General features: G+C 29.4%; 1 protein-coding gene across 5 annotated transcripts in view; it reads left to right on the top strand.

Annotated features, from left to right (window-relative positions):
• The window catches only part of LOC119616014 (homeotic protein antennapedia), a 187,079-nt gene that overhangs the window by 59,956 nt on the left and 107,566 nt on the right, over positions 1–19,557 (top strand). The window contains exon 1 of one of the 5 annotated variants that reach the window (XM_037972134.1): positions 15,124–15,738. The exons of the other annotated variants lie outside the window; for them this stretch is intronic. The gene's annotated coding sequence lies outside the window, so the exon portion shown is untranslated. Of the gene's footprint in view, positions 1–15,123; positions 15,739–19,557 lie in introns of those variants that run through there. 5 annotated transcript variants of the gene reach the window in all.

The following is a 19,557-nucleotide window of genomic DNA, read 5'->3' as shown; positions in this document are numbered from 1 at the left end:
TTATGAGGCGAGTATCACTACACCGAACTGTATGTATGGTATGGAAACATGCATTTGAAACTGTTTTCAAATGGGGCCACAAAAGTTTATCACTTGTCTGCCACATTCTGCAAAGAAGATGCAAGCAACGAACGTATGAATTTAGTTCGTGAAGAAAAGAAAAGCTTTATTGAAATCACAATATACTTAAACGTAGAAATAATGTTGTTGCTAGGTTTGATATTATTTATTTATCTTTTTAAATGTTGCGTTTTTCTTGTAGTTGTTGTTGTTTTTGGTTGCTGTTGGTTTTTGGACATCGAATTTGCATGAGTTTAAATTGTGTTTTGAGCCTTGTTAATTTTGTTATTTTTTTACATTCAACTCCAGAACCTAATATTGTGTTTTTTTGGAGCTGTTTATCCTTTTGATGGCGAGGAAACAAAAACAGAGAAGAACTTAAGTTGCGTGCGTGACCATAAGATGGAACAGTAAAAAGTGTACGCATGCCTGCACACATTATCTGTTTGCTTAAACGCAAGCTTAAACATTTAGTACCAGAACAACAAAAACATTAAAAGCATTAACCCTTTAGGAAATCATTACAATTTAGTCATTAATTAGAGCAAAAGTAATTATGTTAGAAAATTGTTTCTTGCTTTGCTAGGAAACGTTTCGTTGGCATTTTTTCCGAACATCCTTTAAGCGAGCAATCAATTCCGAGATCTGAATGTATTATTGCGCAATAAAATTCGAATTTAGATATCTTTTTGAAAAATGTTCAATAAATTTGAATAACACTTTTTTTATTCAGTTTATCGTCACACTTGTACAGTGTTAAAGGGTTAAATTGAAACAAAAACATTTCAGTTTACGCAACGCACTTTATAAGTTAAAATGTTCATCCTTTTTTTGTGTATAAAAACATAATAATAACAACAACGACAACAACAATAATAAAAAATAAATAAAAAAAGTACAATATCAAACAACTAACAAGAGCATTACAAAATGTTGCTTGTTTCCGTTTCAAACTTTGCTAAACAAGACATTTTGTTTGCAGCATGTTACACAAAAGCAACGCAACAACGCTAGCACCAGCAGTCAGCTTAGCACACAGACACTCCAAAGCTGAACAAGCGCTCCATTTATTTGAACTAAACAACATTCCCTTCTTATGAGGAGCCGTAGTAAGAAAATTTGTGTTAGTTGTTATTGTTGTTGGAGTTGTTGCATGTACAACACGATGTATTGTAGACTGCTTATTTCGTTCACTTTGTTGTTCTGAAATTGTACTTGTATGTGCGTTTAGAGAATCGTTTGTTCTGTTTTGTATGTGACCTGGCTTTCCTTTTAAGGTCTGCTGCTAGCCAAAGAACCAACTAACTAGTCAGCCAGTAAGGCTGCCGACTTGCCAGCGAAATGCACATGTGTCTACGACTCAGTCTTCGTTCTTATTTAGGCCTTAAACTTATTTAGCCATTGTTAATAAACCTTTTTAGTTTTTATACTATGTGAGACTTTTTGTCTGTCCTTTGTTCATATTGACCATTTAGTAATACTTAATTCACTGACAGTCTTTGGTCTGTGTTTTTTACAAACAGATCTTGAAGGTGTTTGCATTAACTGTTGACTATTTACTTGCCTTTGCAATGGTTTACTTAGTTGATTGTCGCTTTTATTTTCTCTTGCAGATTTGGTCTAAACAAGTTCAGCTTTTCAGTTTAAAGTGTATTAAAGTAGTTGGTTACAAAGACGTCTTTTGTCTGAATGTATTTAGGTGCATTGAGTACAATTTCCAATTTGCCGTCAAATGAATTGATCATGTTGACGTTGGTCAGTTTTTTTTTGTTAAATGAGCACAAATAATTTGTGTTTGTTTTAGGAACTTGTAAAAAAGGAAATTTATAAGATTCATTCATTTTAACAGAAGCGGCTAAGAAAAAGTTCATCATTCGTTTGCTGCTTTGTTTATATTAACTCGAATAAAAGATCAAAATTATTCAAAATTAGAGCTAAAGCTTTTATAATGCACAGCTTCATTAGACGAGCCAATATCTTGGGCATATTGCTTTATGTTAACTATTAGAGTTAAATAAAATTTTTATTTTAAAAATTAGAAAAATGAAATACATACATAAGTAATATGCGAGGTTTAGAAACTATTAAAAGCTCGATTTTTAAGAATGTCTGTGTTCAAAATTCTGATAAATTAGAGTGTTATTAAAATTCTCCCGGAAAAATACGAACTCTTTTTTAATCTAAAAAAATAACAATAGAATGTAAATGGTAAATTTGATCGATATCAAATGAAAAAACTTGCAAATTTACAAGTGTAATAAAATTAGTTAATAATAATTACTTCGCTTAGATAAAAACTATATGAACTTCACTACAACTTTCTGCAACCAATACCTATAGTATTCCAGTGAGAAAACATCTCTTTTAATATTTAAGAGCACACTTCCAGTCAATAAACCAAAACTATAAAGCATTCTCTTAAATTCTAAGAGCGAGGAAACACAACTTTGGCGGGAAACAGCTGATTAAGTGGCAAACAAAAGAAACAGTTATTTATTTCCTATTTGTGTGAAAGAGACAAACAATAAAGTAATTAATCATTTTTACGCTTACCCACAAAAACACACACACAAACATTTATAATGTATAAATACACAACGGTAAACAAGGATATAACTATTATTACGGAGTTGAGTAAAAAAAAGACCAAGAGAGTAATTTTGCAAACTCACCACCACAACTTCTTCCATATTTGATGTGGCCCAAAATGCACTTTGTTTTCTGTTGGCGCACAGAGCTGAAATTAATTGAAGTTCTACCATTGAAGACACACCACATGCAACACAAGCAGCAAGCGGCACAGCTGTATACGACAACACAACACAATGGTTGTTAATTTTTTTAGTTTTTGCCGACGGCATTCAATGGCTGGCAAAATTGATTCCTGCTTGATTTTCAGTATTGTTGTTGTTTGCACGTTGCCATGTTTACTCGTTTCTCTCTCTCAGTGTATGAGACGGTGAATTCTTTGTTGTGAAATGAGTGCGTTTGTTAAATGTTTGAGAGTGTGTTGTATATTTATGGGTTGATCAATGTGAATCGACGGATGTGTGTTTTATGGAGGTCGAGTAACAAAAAAGCAGCCATTATTCATTTTTCTGGGTATTTAAGACAAACAAAAAGAACAACCAGAAGAAAAACGTAGAATTTTATTGTGTGATTTATTTTGGAATTGGCAAAAATATTTAGGTACAAATAAAGAAAAAAAAATTTTGTACACAAGACTCAGACAAACTACGTAATTTTTTGTTATTTAAAGCAACAGAGTGTTGTTTCAAATACCAAAATTAAAAAATCAATAAAATTATTTTTGCCGACGGTATTGAAGAAAAAAATATTTTGAGTCCTTCTTTTATTTTAGTTACTAAGATGTTGTATTTAAAAATACTTCGCAATTATTATTTAAATGCCTCACTGATTTCAAAACCCCCTCGAGAAATTTTTATGTTAATTCTCTACCACGTAGACGACCCATTTCCAGCAGGCTTTAAAAGCTTATATGCTTCAGTTATTCCAAGTTTAGTTTTGGTTTATAAAAAAGAAACTATGTATTTGAAAACCACGTCTTTAATAATATATGTATAAAGCATTTTATTTATTTTTAACAAAAAAAAATTATGGCGTCTATTAAAAAATTTGTTAAGAAACGCCAAGTTCAAATTTATTTGTACAATTTTGTAGAACACCGAACGAAGTACGTTTTTAAAATCTATTTACAATACGTTAATAATGCAAAATTTCCCTGATTGATTTTAATGATTTCTGTTAATGTGGATTTAAGGATGGAAAACGAAACAAATTGAAAAAAAAATGGTTACCACAACTTGAATTATGATTACAACATTGATAAATATTTAACAATCATGTTGAAATGATTACTGTAATCATTGCCAATCATATTTTTATTGCGTGTAATTAGAAAAAGTTATGAGTTTTAAAATCTTTACAGACTTCCTGACTTTTATTAATTTGTTAAAACATAAATTACAATAATTTATTTCTATTCCATGTTCTAACAAATAAATATCTTTTAGTAATGTTACCAAAAGATAAATTGATTTTTATGGTAATAACTGTAATTTAATGGCAGACTTTTCTTAATTTTTTTCTTCTGATTTATATTAATTGGTTCGAATTAATAAAAAAAATCATTGTATCTAAAAAATCTTATCTTAACTTAACCAAACAATAGTTTTTTTTCGATACAGCAATTAAACAATGGCAATTGCTTGTGTGTTTAACTCATGTGCAACATAAAAAAGCGAAAAACTACAAAAATGAAGTGAAAACATAATTTAAATTATAACGAAAAATTTTCGCAATGCTTCGTTGGCTGGCCACCAGGCTTGTTGTTGGAAAAAATGTTTTTGGGTGCAAATATTACAAGCTCGTATAACAAGAGGCATGTGATAATTACAGTCGGGTTAATAAGTAAATAAAACTAAGTAACAAAGATAAAAAATTTCATACGAATGTTACTTTTATTTTTAATTGGTGTTTAACTAAACGTATACGCTATGAAGAAAACAGGTAGCACTTTCAAGCAGTGGTGATAACTCGAATCCTAAGTGATCAAAATATTTCAGCATTACACAGTGTTACCTTTATGCCATAGCTACCTCCTTTATATTATGGGTAAAGATAGGTATTATATATATTTTATCAGATCTAAACAGGGACTTATGTATTAGTTGAAAATTTTCCATTTAGTTGGTGTAACAACACAAATACGCCGCATTTTTTGTTTAAATACAAAGAATTCACACTTTCATGACTGAGTGTATGAGAGAAGAGCAAAAGTTTCACTTTGCCCATCATTTTACGCTTCGTACCCTGTAACTACGCTTTGACACAAACTTCCTTTTCAACTTGTTTAACTTGAAACAAAAGTACAAATTTTTTTATGTGATAAACAAATTTAAATAAATATATATTTTTGTATTTAGTGTAAAGATTCCAGTTTTGCTTTTCATTTTAAAATTATTTTTTAATTTTATTTCAAACTTTCTAAGAACAGCAGCATATGAATGTTGTTGTTATTGTTTTCTACTAACGAAGAAACTTAAATGTCAAAGTTCTCATTTAAAACATTTTTTTCTTTCTGCTTGTCGTCTGTAGTTTTAGGGTTTTTGGGTTGCCTTTCAAGACATTTTTGTCTTTAGTTTGTTATTTTGGATATACCTTTATTGGAGTTTGTATTTTAGTGATATTTGTTGTTTTTTAATATATTTTGTTGTATTTGTTATTTCTTAGAATTTTTATTTCAACTTGAGAATTTAGCACAAATAACTGACTAAATACGTTTAACAAAGTACTGCAAAGTAAAACAGCAACAACAACAAAAAATACAAAATATTAAACAAATGTTGAAAATTTATACAATTGTTTAGATATTTTAGCACAAATAATAAAATTTGTATACCCTACACCACTACATTGGAGAGAGTATCATGCGTTTGTGTTGATGTTTGTTGTATTTTCTTCTTTGGGAACTCTCAGTTAGTTTAAGGAAATGTTTTGCTTAAATTTCTGGGAATTATATAGTTCCGAAATTAGAAACTTTATCCAATATCCACTTTAACGTATACCAATAGACTCAGACGCCATGTCTGTCTGGCTGGCTGACCATCAGTCGGTCTATATTTTCAACTATCACTACAAAAATCGGCATAATTGCGATTTATATAAGATTTTTTTGTAAGGATTTGGTCTTATTTTGCCTTAACTCCCATTCAAACTCTCCTTTGGAAAATATCTTGAACGTCCACAATTCATTTTAATGAAATTCAGACCAATGAAATTATTACAAATAAATCATATTTTAAATATATTCATAACTGGTGTAGGGTATCATATGCTAGTTTGTGCCCGACTATATTTTCAAATTTGGTTTAATTTCATAATGAAGCTTTTTAAGGTTTATTTATAGTCACTCTTATTTGAAACCGGAAATGTCTTGTCAACTTAATATTGTAGCAAAATTTACAATATTTAACAAGAATAATTTAAATTTTTTTAATTGATATTAAAACGAATTTTAACAATATCCACTACTTATTTTTAATAATTTTAAGAAGTATCTGTAGACACTTATTGAATGTGTGCAATATGACTGTAGTCAAATAAACGGAAACAAAACTAAAAACAAACTCCCAACAATAAAGTGCTCCAATTTCCTGCATATTTTGCACTTAATAAAAAAATCGCTTAAATTGCTTCAAATTGACTCACACTTCAAAATCATCGTTCGTTTTTATTCATTCCCTACAACAAACAAAATTTTCCAAAAATACAAAAAAGTAAAACACATTACAAGTACCGACATAACATACATTCTACCAAACATACATACAAACGTGTGTATTCAGATACATAGATACATAATAACAATTTTTCGCACAAAATTTATAAAATAAAAATAAAGGCAACAACTACTTACATACATAAAAGAACAAAAATTCATTGCTGCCCCTGTCAGTATCAGCTCAGTTCTGCTTGTCTTATTCTTTGGCATTTTGTTAGCTCGAGTTTTGCGTTTTAACGTTTTATACGCTGGCTACGACCACGATGATGATGACGACGACCCTTGTAAATGTATCCCAAAAATATAAGAACAGCAACAATAACATCAGTAACAAAAACAACACCAGAACAGAAAAAATATTTGTAAAGATAGAAACTGAACATTCACAAGTCCAGCCCGTCCGTCAGTTACTTCGTTAGTTAGAAGAATAAGAAATGTTGAGTTGAGCAGTAATTCGAAAGAATTATTTCGTTTAATTTTCACGTTAAGACCAATGAAATTTATTCGAATTTGCCATTTTCGAATGTGTTTTTTTTTTTTTGAAAAACGGTCCATCAATGAATGGAATTTTTAAAAATAATAGTAAATAATTTATGCAAACTTTATTGAGTTGTTTATAAAAATGTAGCAGGCAACATGTTGATTGAAACATATTGACGTTACTTTTGATTACCTTGTGATAGTTAAAATATGATTTAAAATTATAAACATTTTTATAAGTTCATTAATTTAAAATCTGAATTTATGAAGGTTAATAATGTGAGTACGGGTTCGACTAAATAAGCACAATACATATGTATGTACCCACTAAACAATTTTTGCCGAATTCGTACCGACAGTCTGCACAAGTTGCCGATTTCGTATCCGAATTCCGTCAGAATTCGTTACGAAAATCGTATGAAAGGTTGCTCGGAATTCGAAACTCTTTGTTTGAGGTAATTCGGAAAAATGTGCAGAGTTGTCGTTCAGAATTCGGTACGAAATCTGATGTAACTTCCTGGGGAAATTCTGTAGAAATTTTCGACAAATCTTATTGAAGTCGGACAAATGTCTGATACCATGTCTGACATTCTTTCGACATCTCGTACGAAAGTCTAATCAAATATAAGAAAGTCTGATAAATGTCTGATAAAATTTCCGACAGTTCGTACAAAAGTCTGATCAAGTATAAGAAAATGGGCTGACTATTCTGATCAACGTCTGATGAAAACTATTTTCATATACATATATAATTTATTATGGTTTAATTTTATTAATTTTAATAATAATTTATAAGCTTCCATTATTCATGATTTCTTAAGGGTACATAAAAAAATAACAGAAACTTATAGATTAATTTTAAAATTAATAAAATAGTATGGTTTACTATTTACATATTATATACGAAAATAGAGTTCATTACATACATCTATTTGAAATTATAAAATGAAACCATAAAAAATTATGTAATTTTACAGATGACGAATTTCAAAATATAAACAAGTTTGTGCATGATTTTTATTAAAAACAAAACAAAATTTCCTTCAGATAATCTGCAGAGTTGTCGCAAAGTTTTCTTACAAAAGCACTGAAAATGGGAATAAAATGACCGAGCTAAAAATATCAGAAAATGTGCAGACTATTCTAAAGGAAATGTATATTATTCGCTTAATTGTCTGACGAAGTTACAAAAACAATTCTCTTCAGATTATGTGCAGATTTATCGGATATAATTCTTAAGCCATTTTATATTTTACTTCAGAAAATGTACAGACTATTCTCCTTTATTTCTAAAAAATAATATAGGAATAAAAAAACAAATTGTCCTCCGCCATAATTTTCTCATAATTGTCGTAACACTGAAATTCCCTTTCGACAATATGCTGACAAGTCTGATGTTAATTGTTTAATACTTCAGAAAATGTGCAGAAAAGTCTAACAAACAGTTTGCCGATTATTCTGTAAAATGTCTAAAAGAAAATTTAGAAATTCGTTAAAAATTCTGATAAAGTATAAGAATTATTTCAGAAAATTTCTGACATCAGACATGTCTGAAAAAATTGTTTACTGGGTATGTATAAGCGTTCTGTGTATGAGTATGTGTATGATAAAGCTTTTAAATAGAATATACCAGCGTCATCATCATCATTGTCATTATCATCATTTCATGTATTAAATATAAATGTCCACATCAGTCCCTCTATTAGAAAGGATTATTTTTAGAAGTTTAAAAAAGTTTTAGTTTTAATGCTTAATTATTTTCTAAGTATTTTCTTTGCATTGAAAATATCATAGAAAGTACTTGGAATAAATTTAAATTTATTAAGTTGATTAAGTAATTTTACTATTTTACTAACAATGCTCATGGGTAGATAAAAAACAATATTCGGAGTACTTCCATCATAATTTTCTTCGATGGTGTTGTTTTAGTTTTAACATTTTGAGCATTCAATGTAAACAAATTCCAAAATGTATATTGGATTTCTTTACAAAGTAACTAATGTGTCTGGGCCGTTTAACGAGAAATAAGTGTAGCCAGTGACAACAGCAGTTAAAATATTCTTAAGACAAAAGACTTGAGCTGCAAAAAATAAAAATTAAGAAAAATATAACACAAGAATGAACATAATAGCAATAATAACAACAAAAGCAACAACAACTCTAACAAAAAAAGCAAAATGTAAAAAAGGAAAATACTCGTAACATGAATATCAGAAGCATGAAAAGTTTTATGCTTTTTCTTGAGAAATTGTTAAACGCAAAATAATGTGTTGTGTCTCACAAGTCAAGTCTATATACACACAGACGCTAAAATTTACACATTCACATGTATACTCCAACAACTCCTAAAAGTATGTGAGTATTACATCCTAGCAGTTTTGTAAGGATTTAATGTATTCCTTTAAGATCGTATTTATCTAATGTCGTACTTATTGGTTGTGTAAAATTTTAATATTTTTTGGTCATTTGACACGTTGTATGTTTTCTTCGTACAATAGGAATTTAAATGTCAATATAGTGTCCCTTAGAAATTCGTTATATATGTATTTTGTAGCTCAACACAATTATTTTATTAAAGTCATCGATGTATGATGATTATCTCTGAAAAAATTTTAACTTTCTCATAATTGCTAATTTAGCAGATTCTATAACAAACATTATTCTTTATGTCTGGCGTTAATCAGATGTAATAGCACTAGTTCGAGATACAGCCACTCCGAACTGTAGGGATTTTAAAACATTAAGAAAATATTAAGTTTTATTCATCATCAAACAATTTTTGTACCTTATATACATATTTGTAACGCACAAAAATATTGGTCATTGGAATCATTCTTAATTGATTAAGCAGTCCCTTTTATGTGGATGGATCCTCTTTCAGAAAATAAGTTAAAATTCTCTATAAATGCTTACTATGAATAATTAATCACATTTTATATTCATAACTGGTGTAGGGTATCAAATGGTAGGCCAGACCGTCTACAATTTCTTACTTGTTATTATTAGATAGGGTTTCTTTAAGTTTTCCTTATAAAGTATATGCGAGTGTGTGAATGCGTTGTTTCACTGTATGTCAGACCGTCATTTTGTCTGGCAATGTGTCTAACTGTGTGAGGCAGGGTTTGTTGTTGAAGCCAACCATTCAAGACTTCCGAAGCTTCAAACGCCCCGTCTCTTGACTCCTCTTGCAAATGCACGAACACTTCTAAACGGCTTCTGCCATATTATGTTGTGTTTAAATATTTTTTCTTTTTGTTTTTTCTTTAAACCTTGCATAGTGGAGTTCATTCTTTTCTAAAAACTTTCAGTTCGTTCATAGACTAAAACGGAAATGACAGTTCCGTAACGTAAACGTAACGCAGCAGCGGGGTTATAAACACCATACATACCCCCTTGTGCTCTGCAGCGACTGCTATTGTATTCATATTAAAGAAAAATGCTTGTCTAGAAGGAAAAAGAAATTTTCACTTGTTTTATATTAAAATAAAAAATAACAAGTAGAAAACTCAAAAAACAAAAACCTGACGGAATGACGTTTTGCCAGCCTGAATAGCTTTTGTGCTACGCTTGGTATTATATGTTCTTGTTGTGAAAAGTGAAAGAAAAGCAAACCTTTAGAAAGCATAATAGTCTGTCAAATAAGCTAAAAATGTTGTATTATTATGTACTACTGAATACGGAGCTTCATACATGTGTATGTGTGTAATATCGGCAGTACCTGAAACAAGGACTTGGTGAATTCAGTAGCCATTAGGAATTCGAAAAAGTAATTATTTTACTGTTATAAACAAAACTACTTATAAACAAAACTACTTAAAAATTTAGTAAATTGCTAGGTCTTTGAGAAAAATACAGCCTAAAAAAAGGACCAGTATATAATTGTGTTTTATCTTGATTTTTAAATTTGGTTTGTTTTTGATTCAAATGTATCTAATCAAAATTTTAAAGACTACAGGGTATGTGCTAATATTATATGTTTGTTTGCACATCGTTTTGCTTTTTTAAACACCATCTCATACATGTTGAAAATTTTTAACATGATTTTCATTATTCTTTCAAAAGTGTATGCAGCAAAATCTTTACATTTTACAAACAATAAAAAAATATTAAAAATAAACTTTCAAATTATTCACCCACTTTAAAATCATAATAGCAAGCAATTTCTTTAAAAATATTTATTTTTTTTTATATAAAATTAATTTAATTAAAAGTTTTTTATTATTCAATATGTATAATTGAGAATTTTTCTCAAATGACCCTTAATATCCTTTTCTATAGGTTTAATTTTAGTTTTATTTTTTGTTTAAGTCTATTTACATGTATTTTGTAACAAATCTGTCTAATGATAGAAAACAAAGTATTTTCTATTTCCTTAAACCCACACACACACACACATATGTATGTATATACTCACACATACACACATAAATGTATACATATCCCAACATTATCTTGGCGTCTCATTTCCTAATTATGAGGGAAACCCAAAAATTGTGTCATTTTATGAGTGATTTATGGTTTTTGGAAATATGTCAAATATTTATATATTATTTTTAATACATAGAAAATGTTGTATGTATTTCTTTTTGTTTGTTAGTATTTATTTTAATTTTAGATTTGCCACTTTTTTCGCCTTCACTCCTGCCTCCAAAAGTTGCTTAGTCGATTTTTAAGGCTCAATCTCAGACCTTTTTGTTTATTACTATGTTTGTTATATGTATATACATTAGGGTATTGATTTTCTAATAAATATAAAACAGTGCATATGTTAGATAATATACCAGCAATAACATGGTAATAACTTGTACTAAATCAACGACTTACTTTTTAATTATTACTACTTACCGTCTGCATTACTTAAAATGAGTCTATCAATAACCTACCTAATATATCCTATCTTGATATATTGTTTTGGAATCTTGTTTTTAACTCAAATGAAAAAAAAAATATTTTTTTGGCCAAAACTAATACTGTGGGCGTATTCTCGTAGACATTTTTTTTATCAGAAACAAAACTACTTAATTAACTCCCTATTTGCAGGCGATCGTAGTAAGTACTTATCTAACTCCCTATTTGTAAGCTAGCGTGGTAAGTACTTGCCTCCAATGTCATTGCCTTATTAAAATCATTTTAGAAATTGCTTTCGTTGCGGGATGTTTTTTCACCAAATTGACTTAAAAAATAGCTTTACATTATCAGGATCTGGTATTGGCTAAAAGGCAGTGCTGTGGAATTTTCCTCCGCAAAATAGTTATCTCCCTAATGTTCATACTTGTCTTTTTGTATGATTATTAGAAACTTATGTGTGTTGAAATGGTTTGTTTGTTTTTCTGTTTTGCTATCAAGAATTTCAATCTGTTAACTTTAAACTAAAGATTTAAGAACTTTTGTATTTTTCGAGAAATCTTGGAACAACCGTAAATATACAAAAACAGAATTTTTTACTATATTTCGCCTTTATTTAATGAAAAATTTACATGTCAAAGTTTGTTATATTTTCCCCATAATTAAATAAAAAATCTATTGTCTTTGCTGAGGTATCGTCCGTTGACGTTTTTGCAAAATAAAGATTTCGACAACGTTGCGTTGTCAACATTACATAGTGTTATCGTACGTATGTATGTATATACTTTGACAACGGATGTTATTGAAAATTTGGTGTCAATATGGTACCAGGCGTGCATATTTCTTTTTCCCTCCGTGTATAACAGTGGTTTAATGTCGACAGTTTGGACCTTCAGATGACTTAACAGATTTTATAATTTAAGTTATCTTTATTATAAATAAAGTTATCTTCGTAGCTGTACCAGGTATTTGAAATGTTAACCGATTTTCCTAATTTTCAGCAATGATTCTTCCATTTTCATTAATCTCCCTACACACAAATACATAATTCCGTTTTTTATGTTTAATGTCTCACTTTGTAAGTAAAAAAATTAAAATTCTTGTGTGTAGTTTTTATATAATCATTCAGCACTTTGCTAAAAATGTAAAAAAAAAACTAAATAGTTTCGTGCTAAAAGTATTTGAGTACTTACACATTTTCAATTATTCAAAGGAACTTGTATTACGTGTATACATTTGTAGTACAAAGTAAAAGTTTATTAAGAGCAAAATTATTTTAAGAAGAAAAAACTGTCTGAACATGGACATTATATTATTGTTGAACAGATTACAGCAATACCAGAGCTTTTCTTTGAGAGATACATGGAATAAAAAATATTTTAAAAGCACTTCAAAAAGAAAATTTCCTGACAAGGCTGCTGACAATTTTGTCTTAGTTTGCATATTACAGTTCGACACACACTAACACTGAAACATATCTTATATGTCAGTGATGGGCTATGTATTACTATCATATTCAATTTTCTTCGTGGTAGTTTACTTTAAACGAGTTTTAAAAAAATTGTGCAAGAAAGCATTTAAGGATGTTACTTTAATGTCTTATGGAGTACTTTGTTTCTAAAAGTGCCCCTGAATGCTATATTTACATCTTTATGAGTGTGTTAAACAGCTAGGTATTAAAAATTAGTAGACTATGAAAAGTTTTTAATTTGTCTTATTTCACAAAAAATATTTTATGTATATGTATGTCTAAAAGTATGCAATATATTTTTTTAATTTTAAGACACCTAAACTTGTGCCATATAAAGCAAGGGTCTTTATAACTATTATATTATTTTAACTAAAATTTCTTAAAATTAAAATGGAGCTGATAAAAGAGATAACATTTTTTTCTTCAATTATATAAAAGTAAATTTTATCTACAATGAGCGTAAATATAAATTGTTTAGACAAATTTAATTTTAGTTTGTTTACCGTTTGTTTTAATAAATCTTAAAACTTATGCCAGAAGTGTTTTAAAATATATTGAAAATTCATAATAAAAAATCAATAATAATTTACATAAATTATTATTACCCTTCGAATAAGTGTAAGTAACAAAGACTGAAGGACTAAATATGATACGCTGCTTTATTCAATTATTTGATTTCCTTTTCAAGTTTGTTTTTTTTTTTTTTTTTGTTTTTGCTGTTAGATGATGATGATTGTTGGCATCTTTGCCAAGTAAACAATATTTCGTTTTCTATTTCATGGCATCATAAACATTCATTACAATTCTTTATTTTTTAACATCTAGAGCACGTTTCATTTTTTCTATTGATTTCAATTATCAGAGATTTGCTTGCTGGTGTTTTTTTTTGCTTTTTCAAATTCAGGTGACATAGTATACCAACAGCACTTATAGTATTTGCTTCATTGGATGTTTTCTTCGTTCGAATCTTTTTTGTTATTGTTTCTGGAGGGTACTCTACAAGTACATACTTTGGTTGTATATATTTTTTTTTGTTGGGGATTTTTTGGCGCTTATTGTTATCAACACTGTAAATATGGCAAATGTTTATAAAACAAATAACAAAAGGGAACAAATTATTTTAAATTTGATAATATTTCAGACATAATGGCAGTAAAATACCTGCCTGCCTGAATTTCTCTCATTTCCGCTTTCAAGGCGCATGTTTATGATTTAAGAGATCTGGAAACTTATTGTCCAAATTTGTATTTGTTTAAAAAACTCTGGGTAATAAATACGTTTTCATTTTAAATAAATTTATTTCTCTTTTGTATGAAATATGCTCTTGAAACAGCCAGCATCCAGTTGGAGTTAGTAAGGTGACCAGTAGAACTTATTTTAAGGTTAATTTTCTATTATTCCAAACACTTGTAATTGCAACATTAAGTGAGAATTTTTGGTTGTAAAACACTAATTTTTACTTTAAAATGATGTATTAACAAAACTTGAGAGAACAACTGGCCACCCTAACTCTACTTCAAATATTTTGCTCTCTTCTAAGGGCTTCTGGCGCTCACAGTAATAATTATTTTTAATGTTTTATTAACCCCAATATAAACATATAAAAGACTCTTTATAAAAAGATTATTATCTCCATCATCAATGAAATTTATTCTATAAGTTGTTGTATATTAACGGCTCCCAATATTGCCATTTTACACAGAAAAGTTTTATGTTTTCTTTTTGGTTTGGTTCTCCAACAAAATTATAACAATAAAAATGAGCAAAACATTTTCTCTGATTTCCTTTCATAAAATTACCACAACACATTATAGGAAAAATACTACCAAACTCTGGAAAGAAGGCAAGAGGGACAGAGGAGCTGAGAATAAAAATAAAATATTTTATTTTAACAAAAATTCAAGTAGTTGGAAATTTACGAGACTGCGATGGGGTTGACCATAAAATATTAACGCAGAATTATAAATAAAATAAATAAAAATTATTAAATAAATAAAAAACAAAATAAGAATGAAATTAAATGAAAATTGAAACAGTGTTAATAAAGTTAAAAACATTTTGATAGTAAAGCTTAAAAAATAATTTGTGTTCGATCGTAAAAGTTGAAAAGAAATATTAATTTTACCGTCGGCTTTTGTAAAAAAAACATTTAAAATTATTATTGTTGCCCTAAATGAAATCATCATGATATAAAATGTTGTTTCCAACTTTTATCGAGTGTTTTATTGTGCGTTATTGTGGGCATTGCTGTAAATTACGAACATGTTGCTGCCATTATTAATAATTCCTTCAAAATCCCTATTGTCTTCATCAGCGCTATTGTTGTTAATCATTACGACAATATTGAAAAAGTGTAAAATTCGTATTAGAACTAAACGTAAAAAAATTCGTAAATAACGAAGATTTCAAGCGCGAAAAAAGAAAAGAAATATTTAATTTATTTTTCTTGTACGCAAATTTGTGTTTTGATTTTGTTGTTTTTTGTTAGCGCGGGTGCTAGAAACGGAAGAACTGCTAATTTGTATTGGGTTTATGAGATATATTCCAGTTTTATTCGAGTTGCTGTTAATTTACAAAGGTTTGTATAATATTTTCATAAATTTTAGATTCCTATTGGTATATTTCTAAAAAATTACTTAAAACACTTTTCAACTGTCATTCATTTTAAGTTTGAATATTTTCGTATATAGTTGTCACATTTTTCAAAATGATAAATCGCACAATGAAAAATCCAGATCATTACTTACATGAAAACCTATGGTTGCAACTTAACATTAAAGACGATGTTTTCTTGAAAATATAATATTTTCTTCTAGATTGATTAACAAAATGATTCCTTATTCTGTAACAAGTAGACTCAATATTATCTCGCAATTTGATTGAAACTAGATCTCCTTAAAATTTATGGATTCCAGGAAATTGAAATGATCACTTTGGGATTTACATCACTTTATAGCATATTATAATTTCAACTTAAAAATGTCAACACTTTGTACGTGTATTGATGCAACAAATATTTTATTCAATTTTTCTATTAAAAGTTTAAACATGTCCCGACATTATAATAAAAAATATACTAATAAATTGTTCAACTCTAATTATAACATCTTATTAGCCAAGAAACATGTACCAACCTTAATAAATTTTACCTCAAAATCCCCTTAAACAACGTATCAAAAAAATCAGATATTTTTTCGTTGCAAAAACAAAATAAAACTATAACATCAATTTATGTAATATTTTACAATATTACATGGAATTTACAAACATAATTGAGCTACAAAATGCCAAGCAAATCATTGGCAACCAAACCATATTAGCAGCAGTGGCAACAGCGTGATGCCATAAATTTAAAATACTAATGATTTGAAAAATTACAAAATCATGCACAAAATGGTCATTTTAAGTAAGACAAAACAAAAAATAGATGAAGAGAAAAATATTTTTAACACAAAATAAAGAGGTGTTTAAGAGACACACAAATAAACTTTTAGCTATAAAAACAAAACAAAAAAAATATAAATAATAAATACACGACAAATGAAAACCAGCCCCAAGGTCATTAAAATGTAACTAGAAGTATGAAACAGTAACAACTCTATATACATACAAGTTGAAAAAACTTCAGCCAATAGGATAACAACAGGTGTTTTTGCATATAATTTTTAAGAAGAATAGTCAGATAATATTTCACTTTGATTTGGTTTTAGCAGGGCCTACTGTAGCCCCATCATAATCATATGATGAGGAGGAAAAAAATAAAAATATACAAAAGGAGAATAGACAACCCAGACCAAAAAGAAAATCGCAGGAACGACTGAATATGTTTGTTGGTATGTTGAAGTTATATCGACCAGTTTAAGTATTTTACGTATAATAAATTACGTGTAAAACAACGTGTGAACTAACATAAATAATTTTCTTAATCCATCTAGCTAACTTATAGATAGGAGTACTCATAAACACTCACACTTGTACAAATTCTTCATCATCCAACAAATCTGTACTAAATCGTTTAAATGTAGTTTTTCATGTTTCTTGTTTTTTTTTTTTATTTTTATTTCTGATCCATTCCCGCTTTCGTTTGCTTATTTGCTTGATTGAGATTACTGTTAGTCTGCAACAAAAGGGAAGACGAGTGCATAGTAAGTGGTCAGCCCCCTTTAAAGCACGGACGTGTATATAACGTTATTCAGATATCTAAAGGAAAAAGTTTTTAATATTAATTTCTTTTTAAATACATATTTGCTATCTAAAGCAATTTTATGATTTTAATAAATTTAAAAAAATGCGGTGATATACATATTTGAATATATGAATATAAAAATTTTTAGTAAGAATTTTAGCGGCACATGAAGTTGCACATATAAATCGATTTAAGTTATTTGAATACTACAGTTTTTCAAAACTAAAAAAAGAATTTATTCCAGAATAAATTGTTTAGAAATTCCCACAATTTTCCATTAAGTAACTCGAGGCGGACTGCTTGACTTCACTTTATAAATTAGGTTATCAAAATAAACTGACTTTATGCTGGATATCTGGACATGAGGGTCACTCCGGTAATGAAAGGGCGGACTACCTAGCAAATAGGGGCGCTCGTCGCCAACTAATTAGCCCTGAGTCCTTCTTTGACATTCTCCAAGGATATGCAAAAGCTAAATGCGAATTTAGAAATGTTAAAGTGTGGTATCACTTGTATAAGATACCTTTCAACCCATCACGCTTCCCATTTATCCGACACACTCATAAGAGAACAAAATTCAACACACTTACTCTAGGTATAAGGGTTGACAAGGCCGTATACCCCTGCATTCATCCTGTATCATATACAATTAACACCAACTCATTCCCAACGCTTAGTCCCACAGTCCCTCCTCTGTGCGGTATCTGTTGTCATTCGGTAACTGCACCTAACTTATGCCGGAATATAGATTTCAGTCTTTTAAACGCAACTTATTCTTCCCGCGAATGTGAGTTTAAACCACATCCACTACGTGGATCCCGAAGGAAACTCAACCAACTGACCAGCCAGGACAAGTCTTGCAGGCAGCTGGCCACCCGTAGTACCAAATTATGTGATTCTTTGGTTAGACCCCATGTCAAATCAATTCAAGGACTAGCCGAGGAGTGAAGTGACATCACCAGTTTATAGTCCCGGCAGACTAGAGGTACTGGTAGCACCTCTTTCCCCGGGATTGCAATACTCCAAGATAAAGGAAACATGACCAGGGCTCAGATACAAAACGTTCCATAACACTGTCAAAGTGAAAATCCCAAAAGCTACAAAAGACATCATATGTATCTCACTAACTAACCCAGTTACCTTCATGCGTCAACTGAAACTATTATGGTGAACCAACGGGTTGCACAAAAGATCCACACATAGGTTGTAGTGCTTCGTGCCCCCTAATTAGAAAAAGTCATTGAAGACCACATGAAAACACATATACAGAATTACAGTCGAGATGACTAATGATTTGGAAAATATTTATATAACACGTTTTTAGTAACACGTTATTAGATTGCATCTATGAAATCTAGACTATATGCAATAGTTATTAAAAAGTATATTGTTAGGTAAGTATTTAAAATTGAACACATTAGCTATTTTTAGCTGGGTATGAACATTTAAATTTCGATAAAGGTTAATAGAAGCAATTAATATTTTATATATTAAATTAATTCTTTAACAGCTCTGACAATACAAACACACATTCCATACTCATATGTATATTACTTTATGTGCGATTTTTTTATTATCTTTTTTTTTTTGTGGCACAACAATCGATTAAACTTTGATAAAAATCAATTTGCAGTAATAATGAATTGCTTAACTATAAGTGTGCTTGAGTCTACCACTATGAGTGCCTGCAACTCTAGTAGACATGTAGCAAAGACCACATGAAAAAAGAACTCACTCTAAACCACCGACAACAGATGTTTATTTTATTATTTAGTCTACAGATTTTACTCTTCTTTAACAATTTTATTTTAAAGTTTAGCAAATGATTAACTTCTACACTCCACCACCAGCTTGTTGCATCTCAGTTGTTTAAAACTAAGCTGGGTACTTCTCATCATCATTTTTAACATCTTCTGTTTTTTTTATTTTTTTCTTAAATTTTTTGTTGCCCGGTTTAGTTCATTTTGTACAAATTGCCCACAAGGTGAAATAAAATTTACAAACATTATAATCATCGGTTAAGTATCACCATCACACCATTCAAATCTTGAAGACATTAAACAACAACATCAGCAGCAGCAATAGCATAACATACAACATATGTATGTTTGTATGAGCGTACTAGCAACATTTTGTAGTTGCTGTTGCATGTACTACTCGCTTTGTACATACTACACCTTCAGTGTGTTAAACCACAGAAATTAAACATTA

This window comes from Lucilia sericata, unplaced genomic scaffold (genome assembly GCF_015586225.1).
Source record: "Lucilia sericata isolate MDLA Ls3-8-SP2 unplaced genomic scaffold, ASM1558622v1 Contig000052F_arrow, whole genome shotgun sequence".
Taxonomy (NCBI): domain Eukaryota; kingdom Metazoa; phylum Arthropoda; class Insecta; order Diptera; family Calliphoridae; genus Lucilia; species Lucilia sericata.
The sequence above is the reverse complement of the archived record's forward strand: the minus strand, read 5'-3'. Positions and strand labels throughout refer to the sequence as shown.